This window comes from Saccostrea cucullata, unplaced genomic scaffold, assembly GCF_032062105.1.
Source record: "Saccostrea cucullata isolate Sc308-1 unplaced genomic scaffold, CSIRO_AGI_Scuc_v1 ctg6244, whole genome shotgun sequence".
In the NCBI taxonomy this organism is placed as follows: Eukaryota; Metazoa; Mollusca; class Bivalvia; order Ostreida; family Ostreidae; genus Saccostrea; species Saccostrea cuccullata.
In genome coordinates this window covers 7,189-25,877 of record NW_026928858.1, presented here as the reverse complement: position 1 = coordinate 25,877, position 18,689 = coordinate 7,189, and the positions used below count along the sequence as shown (strand labels likewise).

Sequence of the window (18,689 nt, the reverse complement as noted above, 5' to 3'; positions counted from 1 at the left end):
AGTCAAAATAATTTTTTCTCTCAAATTGTGCACTGTAAATTTATATCCCATTTAGGATATTATACTCCCAACGGACTATTATATCCAGTTTGGATGAGTGGTCTTAACCTTTAAAAAAAGATGCTTGAGTTTCTGATCAACAGTATCTATTAAAATTGCGCCCTGTTATCAGCAGACCTCTTTTTATTGTAATTATGAAGCTAAAGTCTTCAGCGAGAAAAGAAAAAAAAACACTTGCTGTGGCATTGAAATACTAGAATATCGACGACATGTCAATTAACAATCATTGTAATTTACATTCTTATGTCGATATTATATATCCTGGTGAATTCGAGATAAAACATATGTCAGAATCTGACACATCTTTTTTATATTTGGATAATTTACTTGCTGAAAAGGACGTTAATGGTGATCTAACAACCATGCCCTATGATAAACGTGATGACTTTAGAAAAACTTTTTGTATCGTCAACTTTCCTTACTTATGAGGTAATATTACCTTTATCACCATATGGGGTTTATATCTACGCTCTATGTATAAACAATTTCTAAAACGAAGTAAATTATTGAGAAACAAATGGATAGATGCTTAGTCTCAGTTGATTCGATACGCAAGAGCATGCTCTGAACAATTTCTAAAACGAGGAAAATTATTGACAAGCAAGTTGATGAAACAAGAATAAGCAGTCTCGTTTAAAGTCATCAATTCGTAAGTTCTGCGGTCGATATAATGACATTGTCAGAAAATACAATTTACTAGTATCATTAAGTCAAATGCTGACTGATGTTTTTCTTACTAATTCGATCAATTGTTAGTCCATTATTTATTCACCAAACTGACGACGGATTTCCCCGTTATTTTCGGTCATGACAAGGAACACAGGGCGAGTGTGAACAATCGGCATGGGATGGTCATTCCCCCATGGCACCTGATCCCACCTCTGATGTTTTGTGGTCTGTGTTTGCTTTGCACCTATTTTGTATTTTTTGCATGGACTTTTGATCTTTAATACTGTTCGTAATCCCCACATGTTTCATCTATGCAATTAAAACCAAGTTATAAAATAAAGATACAAAATTATAAAAGAATCGACAATTTATATACAAATGCTATGGTAATTTTTCAAAATTCAGGATTATCTCCCTCATGCATAGCTCTTATTCTTCTACGTATCTGGCTCCTGTCTTTGGCACGCTTTTTTCAACTCGATCAAGGCTTTTTTTTAAAAGTATTTTGGATTTCCAACATTTTGGATTGCGATGCAGTCCAACGGATGCTGTCTTCATGTGGTGTTTCTTAATGCATTTCATAATTTAAGGCTTGATTTAGGGTTAGGGTTAGTAAAAATATTGAAACCAATTTGACTTTCAATGCGACGCCTGCCTCTAACGTTTAACCAATTAACAAATTAATTAATAGCATTTCCCCCTCTAACAGTATAAATCGGACCTGAACAAACTTTAGAATTTATACATGGAAACATTAATTTTAATAAAAAGTTAAATTCCACTATTGGAAAATATGTTTATAACGCATTTATTTTATTTGACTGTAGTTGCTTCCAGCTGTTTAAGTAAGTATTAAAAGATTTTAATATATTACAGTACTAGTATAGGAGTTTTATGAAAAGACTTACTTTTACAATTGACGACTGACAATTTAAACATAGACAAACTTCACTCACTAAAATGTAAAAGCCCGCTGTCAAATGTAAAAGTAAGCCTCTTCATAAAACTCCATGTAACGTGCCCGAGGTATGAGGCTTTATAATTGATCAAATCTCCAATGAAGGAGATATATTTCATTGTAACCAATATATGTGGTACTTCCTGGTAATTTGTTATTTGGTAATCCTGGTTGATTTGGTAAGATAAATCCCTGTGTTGGTCAGTAAAATATTGCATTGCAGAGGCAAACAAAAGCACAACATAAGATAATTCAAGTTTCAGCAATAATTTAATAAAGGAATAACAGTTACTGTAATACTGATGACTGGAAAAACCAAATAAACAGTGGTGATAATACAATTGGTCAGACCGGACGTCACATATGATTATGATTTGGTCACGCTATTATGATTTGGTAACGTTATTATGATTTGGTAAAGTGATGACTGTTGATTTTCCGTAATAAATCAATTTGGTCAAATGTACACAATGGTAAAACTTCAAAGAGACTGTTGAATTCCTTAATAAACCTATTTGGTCAATATAATCTATAGTAAAAACTCCCCATTCGTTAGTTATATCAGTATTTACGTACAATTTCTATGAAAGTTGTTGCGCAGACGTTCTGCAGAGTCAAACTGAAACCTCAGCGTCCGTGGCGACGCTTATATAGGGTAAACTACCGGACATGCGCAGTGCGCTTTACCTAACCAAAATGAAAGTGTAGACCAAAATGGCAGACGATACTAACAACATCGCCGAAGTGGGACAAACCATGAAAAATACGAACGATGTGACGCCGAATCGTAAAACAAATACATAGTAATAAACAATGAAGGTAAGTTGCATAAAAAATGTACAATACATGTTGCGTAAAATGTAACAATAATAAAATAATGACGTTCGAGGACGGAGAACAATAACCTAAACCCCCCTTGTAAATTAGAATCTTCCGAATCGCCATGACCAAAAAGGAAAACAACGTGGTCGACAGACACACATGAAAAACGGTATTTACGATCATTTTACAACCTGAACTGTAAGTTAAATGAAATAAACATTCATAATAAATACTGTTTCAATCATAAGAGTCCATAATTTTACGTATCAGTCCATATTTCCTCCGTGGTAAACTTGGTCATTTACCAAACATGAAAGTGTAGGATTTACCAAACATGAAATAACAGGAAGTACCAAACATCGTTTTATAGTACACTTTATAGTAATGTTTACAGTTCAAATATAATTGCTGTAAGAGAAATCGTGTAAAAATAATGATTACAAACTAATTATACACATATGACATATAGAGGGGGGGGGGTCTCAAAACACAAATATTTCACATTATCCCCTCCTTTGAAAAATTGTTCGTCCTCGAACAAAAAAATCTTAAAACAAGTAATATTTGTATGCAATGGTATAATAAACAATTATAATGAAATATCGATATAGAATAGCCCGTAGATTTACAACATGAAATAATACAATTTTTCTTTTCACATGAAGACACAATCCAGTAATGTTTGCAGTGATGACCCACTCCGATGAATTTAAGATACAGTCAAAGGTAATTGTATGAATTATCACACAGTTATATTTACACATATCATAAAATATCAAAACTAAAACATGATCCATTACAAAAATGGTCATCATTCCTTTCAATAAAATAAATATTTTCAAAAATCCATCCCCCTCCCAAAGCATACTCAAAGTTGCTTATAATTCTAACAAATACCCTTAATAATATAAAAGTCTTTATACCTATACCATATAGTCTCACAGTCCATAAGTCAGCATCATCATCGTGAAGGAAGAAAGTTTGTTTCACATCACACAGAATTTCTGTTTCCCTTAACTTCCACAAGTTAGAGTATAAATTGGCGGTTACCACATCTGATTGACATCTCTGGTGATCACATCAAATTAGTCTATTAATCAGGTTAATATATCTGGAATGCCTGTAACAAGGAGTTGATGATCTGTTTTAATACTGTTCATAATTATAAGATCTCTGATTGTAGGTGGTTACCCAAGATGTAGGGTAGAGTGTCACTTGACAGCTAGAACATTATGGCATGCAGGCAGGAGTCTTGGTTTGCATTTATCCTTCCTGTGCTGATCAGACTGCATGTGGACTTGTATCAAACTTTTTCAAACAACCATGGATCAGTGCTGTATATTCTTAAGGGCACTCATATAGAAAGGTAAACAGGTCTGGTAAAAGTAATATAATCATATGTGATGTCCAATCAGTCAGTTGACTATCGTTAATTCATGACAATTCTGAATGTTCGTAGAAAATTTTACAGTTTTCCATAACACTCTTTGAGAAGATTAAGGTGTACTGCTTAATCGCCACTGTCATGTTGTACTGTATCCTGTACTCTAGGTCACTAAGTTTATTTTATTTATTAAACTGATGGTATAATGTCACTCCAATGTTTTAGTAAATTTTGGATAGATGCCACTCTTCCGCTTTTTATGACAAAACCATGTGGTTCTGTCTTGAAGGAAACTTGTTTTGCATTATGATCATAATGAATCGACGTATCTGTCTGTAATTAGCTTTAAGCATTTTCAATTATTGTAAATGTTGAATAATGAAATTTTAAATCTGTTGTAGGTGGACAACCAAATAAAAGATCCACAGGCAGTGCTGGTTCCCTGCTCAAATCAACAAGCTGTACTGGTACCTTTATGCTCTCACAAACTGAAGATCTGTATGCCAGTAGTTATACAAAAGGTAAGTATTTATATCCCAGTCTTTCCAAGTAATTGACATATATATATATTGTAAGTATAGCTGAGTGTCCTGTTGATATGTTCAAATAGCCTGTCACTCTAAGGTGAATGGATGCTGCTATTGTTTTATCAATTATGAGAATTTCTCATCTTCTTAAACAATTTCAAATTTTAAATTTTGTACCTTGGTCAGTATGTACTTGACAAGGAATACCAAAACTACAAATAAACTCATTGAGAAATACTCTTGCAACCATTTTTGCTTCAATATTTGGAAGTGCAAAAGCCTCAGTCCATCTAGTAAAATAGTTGACAATGACTAATATATCTGACTTTCCTTTAGGAGTTCTGTTCAAGGGACCTACAATATCCAGAGCAACCCTTTCCAGTGGAGCACCAACAATATATGGGTTCAATGGAGCCTTAGGAGTGCAGGTTGGTGGATTGCTTGATTGACATCGTTGACATTCCAGACAAAACTGTTTTATTTCCAACCCAGTAAAACCTCTGTCTGACTTAGGCTAAAGTTCTGTTCACTCCTAAGTGTCCATCTGTAGTGTCACTATGCAACATCGTTAGGACCCGAGATATATATTTTTCAGGTAAAATCATTTGTTATGCGACATATTGGTTTTAGCATTAAACCATTTTCTGTACAAAATATTGTCTTGAATAACAAGTATGTCCCACTGGGACCAGTAAGACTTGATTTGTAAACTTTCTTGAGAAATATCCTCCCACCCTGGTCTTGGAATATTATTCCTCTTCCAAGTATATAATTCTTACACTCAATCTGTTCTTCTTTTGCTGAACTTCCAAATCAAAAATAACAATTAAAGTAAATCTTGATTATCTACAAAACAAAAATGTCAGATTCTTGAAAATTATGACCAGTTGTAGGTGTAAATCTGATCATCCTGACTGCGATGCTTTGAAGTTTTTCTTCATGACCATAGTTTATTTTCTTTTTAACACAATGTGTGCACGCAGCATATGCACGACTTTACAACCAATCAGCATTTCCATGCTGGGAATCTACTCTATGATGAATATCGAAATTGTGTTGATAAAATTTGTAGCCTCTTGACCTTCTCAATCTGGGTTTTTGTATTTAAGGAATGATCTCAGTGCACCATAGTCAGTGCGAATGAGAAACTTTTTACCAATTCAGTAAATGGTCAAAATCTTTGACTGACTCAATTATTCCAAGTAATTCTTTTTTTTGATAACACAGTACATGTAGATGTAGTTTATTTCACTACATATAGTGACTTGCTTAAGTAAGCAACGACTTTATCTCTAACTTGACACACGTTTGTAACATGAATTCTTCAATATGCCAAATGCACTGGCATCTACATGTATATATAAAATGAAATTCTCATCCAGAGATGGGTATCCTTAAATAAGGAAGGTAACAAGGCAATTTTTATAATGAAATTGCATATCTGCATTCTGCAGTCAGATGACCAAATAACTTTTTTTTTTTTTTTTTTTAAATTTTTCTCTTTTTCCATTTTTCTTTCTTTTTTTTTTTTTTTTAAATACCAGATGACCTCCGTAATGATTTTTTTCTTTCTTTTTTTTCAGTCTGTTGCTTTCTTCAATCTTTGATAAAATGATATCTGATGCCACATCAGTTTTTTTTTTTCACCATTGTCTCGAATTTAAATATTGAACTTGATTTTTGATTTGTCATTTTGTATATTTTCAGCCTTTTGAGAGAAATGACGCAGCTCGTCATCCCTTGAGATGTGGGGTAGCATCATGCACCACCTGCATTCCTACCCTTCCATGTTTCTGAAATATTATGTTCTTCCTACCATTTTGGAAGGCTTCAAATTCAAGAGCAGGTTGGACAGCGCATCTTCAAAATATTTTGATTTACCTTGGACAGTCCATTCAATTTCATATTTATTCAGTGAATCAATAAAACAGTCACGAGCCAACTGTTCTCGGACTTCAGATGATGCATCTTGATATGCATATCTAACTAACTTTTTAATTTCATGAGAAAGGTCAGTGAGAGATTCATCTCTTTTTCTTAATCTATTCTTTATTTGAACTCTGTACAAAGTTTCGTATTTGAACCTCTATGATAGAGTTTGAACTATATAGTTATAAATCTTTTGTATATATATATATTCAGTAACAATGACCATGAGCACTTGTTGTGCCCCCATAAACTTGTTGCAAGCTGAATAGCTTTAACTTTGTTGTTCCCATCATTAAGTTATAATATAATACAATTCTAAATTGAAATTGAAGGTATAAATAATCTCTCCAACTGCTCTTCCCTTCAAATGTTGCAGATTTCATCAGATCCTTAGCAATCATCTCACCAACACACTCAGCAGTACGCGCTCGACCCTGAGGGCTGTGAGATGGAGACTGAGCCATTCCCTGGGCTGCAGGTTGGGTGGACCATGACCATGCGTCCATGGCCGAATGTGAACATACGCCTTCCATAGGCGGCTTATCCATGCAGGACTGTTGAGCGGACTTACCTGCCGTCTCACCTGATGGGATCCTAGAATAATATTATTCTTCTCCGAACATACCTGACCATTTATGACAGTATTGAACTTAGGCCTATGAGAAAAACATGATTTCATCTGACATAATGAAATGTCAGGATCAACGGAAGCAGCCTCAACTAAATTATCAGTAGTCCCAAGTTCGTATGAACGGGCACGTCTATTAGTAGTACCCAGACCACCCGAGAGTATCCTCTTGTTAACTGACGGTGAGCTCTGGTCGTCAGAAAACGATACAAGTGAATTCCGTCCGGAATCGCATCTCCGTGGCCCTTTAGTACCAATTATGGTTTCCAAAATGTTCACCCTTTCCACCACGTAGTACTCATCTCGCTGATCTGACTTTGAATGCTTTCAGGCATTCCAACAAAGAATCACTATTATATGTACTAACTCCAGACATTGTTCTGGAACACTGTGTAGATTCAGATTGCTCATCTCTCTCAAATGTGTTATATTTTACATTAAATCAATAAATGGTACTTCTCCATTAGGAGTGGCATCAAATCTCTTTTTAACCAGACTTGTTTCATTACTTTGGCCATCTGGGAGCTGAGTCTGCAGAACGTCCGCTAATACTGCTGTGCCCTCACCTGCCCCTGACTAACCAACACAGAATTTATTAAGTAACATCATTTGGTCATCATCTTCTGTTGTTTCCATGTCAAAAAAAATATGACATCAAAATAGTGTAATCAAAGGATTCTCTGGTAATGAAATGATCAAGGATTTTCATCCCACCGCTGCCACCAAATTTCTGTAACGTGCCCGAGGTATGAGGCTTTATAATTGATCAAATCTCCAATGAAGGAGATATATTTCATTGTAACCAATATATGTGGTACTTCCTGGTAATTTGTTATTTGGTAATCCTGGTTGATTTGGTAAGATAAATCCCTGTGTTGGTCAGTAAAATATTGCATTGCAGAGGCAAACAAGAGCACAACATAAGATAATTCAAGTTTCAGCAATAATTTAATAAAGGAATAACAGTTACTGTAATACTGATGACTGGAAAAACCAAATAAACAGTGGTGATAATACAATTGGTCAGACCGGACGTCACATATGATTATGATTTGGTCACGCTATTATGATTTGGTCACGCTATTATGATTTGGTAACGTTATTATGATTTGGTAAAGTGATGACTGTTGATTTTCCGTAATAAATCAATTTGGTCAAATGTACACAATGGTAAAACTTCAAAGAGACTGTTGAATTCCTTAATAAACCTATTTGGTCAATATAATCTATAGTAAAAACTCCCCATTCGTTAGTTATATCAGTATTTACGTACAATTTCTATGAAAGTTGTTGCGCAGACGTTCTGCAGAGTCAAACTGAAACCTCAGCGTCCGTGGCGACGCTTATATAGGGTAAACTACCGGACATGCGCAGTGCGCTTTACCTAACCAAAATGAAAGTGTAGACCAAAATGGCAGACGATACTAACAACATCGCCGAAGTGGGACAAACCATGAAAAATACGAACGATGTGACGCCGAATCGTAAAACAAATACATAGTAATAAACAATGAAGGTAAGTTGCATAAAAAATGTACAATACATGTTGCGTAAAATGTAACAATAATAAAATAATGACGTTCGAGGACGGAGAACAATAACCTAAACCCCCCTTGTAAATTAGAATCTTCCGAATCGCCATCAATCGGCAATCCTCGGCTGACTCCGCTACGCTCCATTCAAACCTCGGATGTGATTGGTGGAGGAATACGCATCAGATCCTAACATTTCTCCGCCGGAAACTGCCTTATCACTCATTTTATATTTCGCTCAGCATAACGTTCTTCGAAAATGTTTCATAATTGGTGCAATTCTTTATCGTAAACAGGTTTTGATTACAACCTCATGTCAATACGCTTTGAAAGCAAGAAAAATATGTTGAGTGTGCCACAAAATAACTTCGATTTCAAATGTATGACATTTGAAAGAAATTCAAATAAGATCACATGACTGAATCAGCAAGATGGTAGATCACCGTAAACGTCCGAGGTTATGTGCGAGGTACGAGTCATCCGAGGAACTCCGAGTGAATCGCCATGACCAAAAAGGAAAACAACGTGGTCGACAGACACACATGAAAAACGGTATTTACGATCATTTTACAACCTGAACTGTAAGTTAAATGAAATAAACATTCATAATAAATACTGTTTCAATCATAAGAGTCCATAATTTTACGTATCAGTCCATATTTCCTCCGTGGTAAACTTGGTCATTTACCAAACATGAAAGTGTAGGATTTACCAAACATGAAATAACAGGAAGTACCAAACATCGTTTTATAGTACACTTTATAGTAATGTTTACAGTTCAAATATAATTGCTGTAAGAGAAATCGTGTAAAAATAATGATTACAAACTAATTATACACATATGACATATAGAGGGGGGGGTCTCAAAACACAAATATTTCACACTCCAGTTATATTTCATGATTCTCATACTTTATTTTACGTCTGTCCCGTGTATTACTTAGTTAGAAAAAAGCGAGAAAGCATTAAGTTTCGTCACATATTGGTCAAATTGCTTAAATATATATAGCTATACGTGACAAATGGAGATAATAAACAGTATTCAACATCAAAAGTCCATAAAAAAAAATTTAAAAATAGGAGCAGAGCAAACATGGACCCCAAAACATCAGAAATGTGATCAAGTACCATGGAGGAGTGAGCATCCCAAGCTGACCGGTCACACCCTCCGTGTGCTCCTTGTCATGATCAGGAAATAACGGAAAAATCCGTCGTCAAGTCAGTGTATAAATAATGCACTTACAATACTAGATATGAAAAATGTCAATCAGCATTAGGCTTAATGATAAATTGTATTTGCTGACAAGGTTCCATTGACCAAAGAACTTACGATAGGATGACTTTATACTAGACTTTTTATATTCTTGTTTCATCAACTTGTTTGCCAATATTTACCTTCTTTTAGAAATTGTACATTGAGCATGCTCTTGCATATCGAATCAACTGAGATATAAAAACTCCCTATACATGTGATGAAGGTTTTGCTGCTTAAGCTATAAGAAAAATTGACGATGAAAAGTTAAAGTCATCAAGTCATACAGAGCTTGGTTGTTGGATTACCATTAATGTCTTTACAAGTAAAATATATCCAAATATGAAGCAGATGTTTTAGCTTCTGTGGTATCTTTTATCTCAAGCTCACCGGGACATATCGTACCGACACAAGAATAGAAATTACCATAGTTAATTGAAGACCACAGCAAATGCTTTTCTTCTCATGTATGACATTTTGGACAAATTCCGCTTCATATAAATACAAAAATAGGTCTGCTTGTAACGGGGTGCAATTGGTACCCATGGAAATTCCAATTTATTGTTGGAAGACCTGATGTCCAAACTCCAGATAGATATTGTCAAACAGAAACTCAAGCATCCTTTTGATGTCAACTTCGAAGTTCTTCTATGTACAATCAGAATTTTTTTTCTACAAATTAATTTTGCAATTGATCAATGACAAAGATTGATTGATTGAATACTGTTTAACGTCCCGCTCCAGAATATTTCACTGATATGGAGACGTCACCATTGCCGGTGAAGGGCTGCAAATTTAGGCCTATGCTCGGCGCTTACGGCCTTTGAGCAGGGAGGGATTTTTATCGTGCCACACCTGCTGTGATACGGGGCCTCGGTTTATACGGTCTCATCCGAAGGACCGCCCCATTTAGTCGCCTTTTACGACAAGCAAAGGGGTACTGAGGACCTATTCTAACCCGGATCCACACGGGGCTCAATGACAAAGAAAATAAATTTACGAGTTCCATTTTTATTGAAAAAGTAGTTGTGTTACGAAATTCGTTTCGTCACTTTTATATATTTCATTGATCACTCGCAGCGTATGCAGTTGTTATCAGCATATTGATATGTACATGATTGTTTGTTATTAAATAATTGATAAAAAGTTGTAAAAGAAATAAGTTATATGCTGTCAATCATATAATATTGTTTTAGAATCGGGTTCACTGTATTTCGACCCGGTCTCGATCTCGATAGCATGTTTGAAGTCAATTATCACATTTCGTCTTTGAACATTGTATTGTCATTGTTTAAATCAACTTAATAACGTAATAGCTACTTGTACTTATCGTATTTTGGTAGATAAAATCCCATTTTGTATGGTTAGTAATGATTTTCTATTAGAAAACTTCTCTGCGTGCACTTTCCCTGATTTGTTTATACCGGAAGTGGCGTAGGGTCATTCCGGGTCAGCGATTGGCTAATTGAGGTTACCAGTGGGTACAGTAAAGGTATATAAAGAAGCGAAAATTTCGTCTGCTAGAGGAGAAGGGGGGAGAAGTTGGGAGGATACGGAAGCCTCCAGATTATTATCTTACAAGTGCTCCCATCATTGGCAGTCATTTAAAGGGATGGCAGACCCTATGCAGACCAGATGGGTAATTATATTAGTCAAGTTATATTAAATTGAGACGCTGAGAGTGAGATATCCCTGTGGGAGACCCATAAGTAGAGTGGGAGACCCATCGACGGGAAAACTTATGGGAGAATTTATGGGAGTTACAATTTATTATTAAAACTATATAGGTCTTATAGAATAGGCATAAATAAATTATATTAAACCAAGGAAAGTATATTTTAGTACAAGTAGCTAATTTTTATAATTATTTTGGGAGATTTAGATTTTACCTACGGGTTGTGGGAGTGACTTCACTTTATAAGAGACTGATATATATACTGTATTGTGATTTTTATTATAACAATACTTACATTTAATTGTACATAGTGTAAATAAATTTTATTTGTTGAACTTTTATCCTGACTTAATTATTAATTTATTGGTTAACATACGAGAGTGGAAAGCCCACACAGTTGCCCCACTCTCTCCCGAGGTGGGAGGCGCAACACTGGTGTCAGAAGTGGGATCAAGTCCCTTTGATTGGGAAGAAATTTTCCACATTCTCGGTTAGCTTTATTAAATTCAAAATTTTACAATCATTGAAATTTCATAGTGTACTATAAAAAAAAAAAGTCACAGAAATGTCAGATTTAGAAGAGTCCGGGGAAGTCACTTTCAAACCCATAGGTCAGCAAATTTTCAGTCCCGCTGGATCCATCGCGGATAACGGGAAAGTCCCTGCTCCCACAGAAGGTATCTCAGCAGCCATGTCTCCCATATCTGAAAATGCAAATGTGTCATTAGTTAAGGTTTTACAAGAGCAATTTACTAGTGAATTTGCAAAAATGAATCAAAAGATAGGAGAGCAATTTGTAAGCATTAGGGAAGAAATTGATGGGAGGTTAGAGAATATGCAGGAAGAGATTTTTAAATTTAAACACGAATCCCAGAATTTATGGGAACGGGATCAAACAAGGGTAAAGGATGCCCACATAAATAATAGAGCCCTGTATCAAATCCCATCGCATTTAAGTAATGACAATGTTAGGGAAAATAGACACCCAAGCTCATATGGCCAATATAGAGTGGGAGAAGAGAATGGGATAAATAGAGGGATGATAGGATCTCAATTCAATTTTACAGGTGACCTCCCAGAATTTAGTAGAAAAGATTCAAGGTCAGGGATGGGAGATTACCATCAGTTACCCAGTGTACCCAATATAAACAGGTTTAGCACTCCCGATCACAATGGGAACAGGAATGTGTTAACACCCACTAGGGATCCCCCGAGGGAAAGGGCTAAACCCAGGATATTTGATGGGAATGAGGATTTTGATGATTATCTCTCTCAGTTTGAGATAGTCGCAGACCTTAATAATTGGGATTACAAAACTAAATCTTTACAGTTAGCAGGTCATTTAGCTAAAGATGCATGTAGTTTGTTGGGAGAGTTGAGCCCAGGTCAGAGAAGGGATTATAATACCCTGATAACAGCCTTGAAAAGACGCTTTGGGGCCACAGAAAGATCTGAAATGTTTAGGGCAAGATTGAAAACCCGGGTGAGGGGTCAAAATGAGAGCATCTCTGAGCTAGCCCAGGCAATAAAGAAATTAACCAGACAAGCCTATCCCAGCGCTGAGCCCAGTCTCACTAACGTATTAGCATTAGACCAATTTATAGACGCGTTACCAGATCCCGACATTAGGCTGCGCCTGAGGGAGGCCCGACCTAGGGATATAAATGAAGCCGAAACTCTAGCAATTAGGTTAGAAACTTATAGGTTGGCGGATACACAGAAGTGTGCAAAGTTGAACAATGTAAACGCCATAGATGCTAGTGGGAGTGGTAGCACCCAAGATTCATTTAAATTGACCAAATTATTGGGGAGATTAAATGAAAACATAGAAAGGTTAGAAAAAACAACCAGAATACAAAATCTCAGTCCACCTTTTAAAAAAGGAAATTGGAAAAATTGGAATCAGAAAAATTACCAGGGTTGGAAAGCTCAAAAATCTGGTTATAATGGCCCAAATAATAAAAAAGAAAATGGGAATGGTTATTCTTGGGGAAATCAAAATGGTAGCACCCAAAATCAAGGTCCCAAAAAGGGAAATAACTCAAGTTCGGGGAAACAGCAGGGAAACCTTCCCATGTCGGCTTCGGGGGTCGGAAATCGACAAAATTTGGGGGAAGACCCACTCCATTAGAAGAGGTTGAAATAAAACCCCAGGAAAATGAAACAAAGTTTCAGGAAATTGTAGGTGAAAATAAAAATGAATCAAATGTTAATGATACTCTTTTGACCTCAAATGAGGGAGATGGGAATGAAAAAGATGAGAGGGATATGGGAGAGAAATCTGGCCCAAAAGAAACCCTTTCGCAAGCTACCAAAGTAATTGTTCATAATGCAAGCAAAATTGAATCAGGCATATTTGTTCCCACACAAATCAATGGGAAAGAATGTAGATTTTTAGTAGATTCTGGGGCAGATGTTACCATTATTAGTACCCAATTTTTAGAGAAATGTTTTGAGGGGAAATCACCTTCCTTAGAACCCTATGATGTGAAACTAGTCTCTGCTACAGGGGACCCAATACCAAATAGTGGGAAATGTGAAGTCCATTTTAAAATGGGGAAAAATGAAATCACCCACAAAGTGATAGTAGCTGATATTAGATACAACGGTATCTTAGGTTTAGACTTTATGACTGAACATTCATGTGATATCTTAGTTCAAAAGATGTGTTTACGTGTTAAGGGTCAAGAGATCCCTTGTTTTAGATTTAGTAGTGATGAGGTAGATTGTACCTTTAGAGTTGCATTAATGGAGGACGTGAAAGTACCTCCCAACTCAGAGTTTATTGCCCATGGTAGAATTTTGGATTCTATTCCTAAATGGGATGAGGCTTTGGTAGAGCCAAATATAGAATTTATGGGTAAACATGAAGTGTTAGTGGCTAGGACACTTGTAAACCCCACATCTGGGATAATCCCATTAAAAGTCATGAATGTGTCAGATAGGGAAATTGAACTCCATAAAAATAGTCTTATGGGAGGAATGGAGAAAGTCTCTATGTTAAAAGATGATAGTTTAGCTATATCAGAAATCAGCTTAGAAGATACCCCCACTAAATTACCAGAACATTTGAAAAATCTGTATGAAGAGTCATGTATTGGGATAACAGAAATTGAAAAAGAGCAATTAAAAGATTTACTTGTAGAGTATCAGGGTTGTTTCTCTAAAAATTCTGAGGATATGGGACTTACAAATATGGCAGAGCATAGAATAGATACTGGGAATAATAGACCCATTAAACAGGCCCCAAGAAGAATTCCTCTTGCCAAAATGCAAGATGTTAATAGGGAAATTAAAGAAATGTTAGCTAAGGGAGTGATTGAAGAATCAGATAGTCCCTGGAGCTCCCCTATAGTTCTAGTTAAAAAGAAAGATAACTCGATAAGGTTTTGTATAGACTTTAGAAAACTCAATGAGGTGACTATCAAGGATAGTCACCCTATTCCTAGGATAGAGTCAATATTAGATGCCCTTTCGGGATCAAAATACTATTCCACCATAGATTTGAAAAGTGGGTATTGGCAGGTTAAGGTAGCAGAGGAAGATAAACCTAAAACAGCATTCTCAATCCCGGGGGGTGGTCATTGGAATTTTACTGTCATGCCCTTCGGTTTGTGCAACGCGGGGGCCACTTTCCAAAGATTGATGGAAAAAGTACTCTCTCATTTGTCGTGGGAAATTTGCATGGTATATCTTGATGACATTATTGTCTTAGCCCCTAATTTTTCCCAACACCTTAGGAACTTAGAAAAAGTGTTCGGTAGATTAAAGAAAGCAAACCTTAAAATCAACCCTAAAAAGTGCAAACTTTTACAGAGGGAAGTAGCATACTTAGGACATATTATCAGCGAACAGGGAATAAAGACTGACCCTGACAAAATCGATGCGGTCCAAGATTGGCCCACACCTAAAAATGTTAGGGATGTCCGTAGTTTTCTAGGTATTTGTTCCTATTATCGGAAATTTGTTCAAGGGTTTTCTGTAATAGCTAAGCCCTTGCACAAATTAACAGAAAAATCCCAAAAGTTTGTATGGGACTCAGACTGTCAAGAAGCCTTTGACAAGTTGAAAAGAGCTTTAACCAGCAGCCCAATACTTTCTTATCCCAAGAAAGAGGGACAATATGTGATAGATACAGATGCCTCAAACACTGGCATGGGATCTGTACTATCCCAAATCCAGGATGGGGAAGAAAAAGTCATAAGTTACTATAGTAAGCTATTCAATACGGCTGAACGCCGATACTGTGTGACTAGACGGGAATTGTTAGCTATTATTCAGTCCATCAAACACTTTCACCATTATCTTTATGGGCAAGTATTTAAAATGAGAACAGACCATGGTTCATTACGATGGCTTCTGAAATTTAAGAATCCCGAAGGTCAAATAGCCCGTTGGCTAGAAACATTAGCTTCTTACCAATTTGAAATAGAACACAGGCCAGGTCGCTTGCATGGGAATGCAGATGCTTTATCCCGCAGACCTTGTGCTGATGTGGAGTGTACATACTGTGCTAAAGCAGAGGTAAAATACCTACCTGAAGAATCTACACAAAAGTGTTCAGTTGTTGAAACTAGGTCGAAACAAAAGGCACCTGAAAATAAAGAAAGTTTAATTAGCACAGAAAATTTTGATGTGGGAAAATATCAAAATGAAGACCCAGATTTAAAGCATGTTATTAAGTGGGTACAAGATGGAACTCAACCCAGTTGGGAAGATATATCCCATTTAAGTGAGACTTGTAAATTTTATTGGGTTCGATTCGAGTCTTTAGAGTACAGACACAATACCTTGTACTATGTCCATGATGGGTTAGAAAGAAATTATTGTATAGTGATCCCAAAAGCTTTAGTGGGAGAAGTTTTGACCCTATTACACAATAGTACTACAGGAGGTCACTTAGGTATTAAGAAAACCCTACCTAAAGTAAGGGAAAGATATTTTTGGTACAAAATGAGTACTGATACAAAACATTGGTGTGTAACATATGACACTTGTGAGTCTAGAAAATCCCCTAATAGGAGGATAAGAGCCCCACTTCAAAAATATGTGGTTGGTGCTCCTTTAGAGAGGGTAGCAATTGACGTTATGGGACCATTGCCCAAATCCAATAAGGGAAATCTCTACATCTTAGTTATGGGCGATTATTTTACAAAATGGGTGGATGCGGTACCCATACGTAATCAGAAAGCTGTCACAGTCGCTCAAAAGTTAATTGATAGAATAGTTAGTATTTTTGGAACACCCATGCAAATCCACAGTGATCAGGGAAGATCATTCGAGTCAGATGTATTTAGGGAAATGTGTAGGATTTTAGGCATCGAGAAAACCCGAACCTCACCATATAGACCTCAGTCAGATGGGTTGGTAGAGCGGGCAAACAGAACAATAGAAACTATGTTAGCATCGTTTGTTTCTCAAAATCAAAAAGATTGGGATGAACATTTACCCTTGCTCATGTTAGCTTATAGGTCAGCCCAGCACGAGTCAACTGGCGTAAGTCCATGTGAGATGATGTTCGGTAGGCATGTTTCTCTCCCAGATTTAGTATTGGGAAGGCTACAACCTGAAAGTACATTAGAAATGTCAGAATATGCTTACAAATTGTCTCAATCTATGGATAAAATACATGAGTTTGCTAGGGATAAAATGAGTTTAGCTACAGAAAAAATGTTAAGAGAATACAACTCAAAGATAAATTTTCAAGGTTATGAAGAGGGAGATCTTGTATGGTACTACGCCCATAATATTAATAAAATGGGATCACCAAAGCTCCAGTGTCATTGGTTGGGACCTTACTTAATTCTGAAAAGAATCAATGATGTTATATACAAAATTAGAAAAACAACAAAAAGTAAACCCAAGGTTGTTCACTATAATTTGTTGAAGCCTTACAAAGGAAGTAATAGACCCAACTAGTAATATGGGATCTGCCTCGAAATATATGTAGCTTAGTGAATATTAAATAGCTAATCATTTTGTCGGAAATTTTAGTAAATCATCTTATGCAGTTTTATTATGCCCATTATTAATGTTTGGGATGTTGTCAGAAATGAGGGACTAAGTATCCCTTTATTACTTTACAGATCCAAAGATTCAAATGTGGACTATGCACAGAAGACAGAGAGTTCACGCAACAGAGTCACTGTGAGAGGCATATGACTGCAGTGCACTCGGGGTTCGTGTTCCGATGTGCCACTTGCGGGATCGTACTTGGACGAAAAGATCAAAAGCACGGGTGTGAGGGCAGGACCCTGCAGAGAGTGAAGAAATCAACACTCACGCTCACCATAGAGGAAGAGAAGGAGTTTGAGGCCTTCCAACGTGGGAGAGGGAGACATGTCGTGCCCTTCATGAAGGAGCTCCCCTTAGTGTTCAGCGATCAGCCGTACCACCAGGGCCAAGCAAAAAAGAGAGCAATATACACGGAGCCTCACCAAGGACGGAATGCCAAGAAGCGACCAAAGAGATCCGCCGCAGCGCCTGCACTCCTGTCGATGTCGACCGAGAAGTCCATCACAGCGCCTACACTCCTATCGATGCCGACCGTGAAGTCCACCCCAGAGCCTGCACTCCCATCGACTGAGAAGTCCATCCCAGCGTCTCCACTCCTGCAGTCGGAAAAGTCAACATCATCACGTCAGAGTAAGAACGATACACCGCAGAGGAGGTCTTTCAAACGATTATTCGGGGACAGTTTAAGTGACTCGTCAGATGAAGAAGATCTTCTTACTCCTGACATTTCAATAACGGAGCCTCCTGTTACCTCTACACCGAGTAGAACCCTAACAACTACGACGGAGAGGGAGTTTGACAAACGAGACGTTTCGATACAGACTTCCTCCAGTGGTAGCGCACATCCCTTAGTGTCACAACAATGTATTGGTCTGGATGTTGGTGGGAAACTATTTGTGACGACAGTTGCCACTCTTACAAACCAACCTGATTCCCTTTTCGCAAGGATGATGGAGGACCCCACCTTATTACCTGCTTATAATATACTGGATAGAGGGAACCTACCAGTCTACTTTATTGACCGTGATGCCACCTACTTCGATGTCATACTCCATTACATGAGAGATGGACCGAAGAACATTAATTGCCATTTACCTAATGACGCGAGGACCTTAAGGAAAATCCACATCGAAGCGGTATATTATAGATTAGAAACGCTAGTCGAAATAATTGGTAGCCAGCTGTTCGTAATGATCTTTGGACACAAAGAGTTCTCAGAGGAATAACTGTAATTTGTG

The 18,689-nt window shown here is 36.9% G+C and overlaps 1 long non-coding RNA gene across 1 annotated transcript; it reads right to left on the bottom strand.

The window, feature by feature from the left end:
* Window positions 1-11,848: 11,848 nt before the first annotated feature.
* On the bottom strand, window positions 11,849-16,972 carry LOC134278937 (uncharacterized). Its single transcript, XR_009994548.1, has 3 exons — window positions 16,886-16,972; window positions 15,974-16,030; window positions 11,849-12,140 (listed from the first exon to the last, which is right to left on the bottom strand). It is a non-coding gene; the product is annotated as an uncharacterized LOC134278937 (long non-coding RNA).
* Window positions 16,973-18,689: the final 1,717 nt, after the last annotated feature.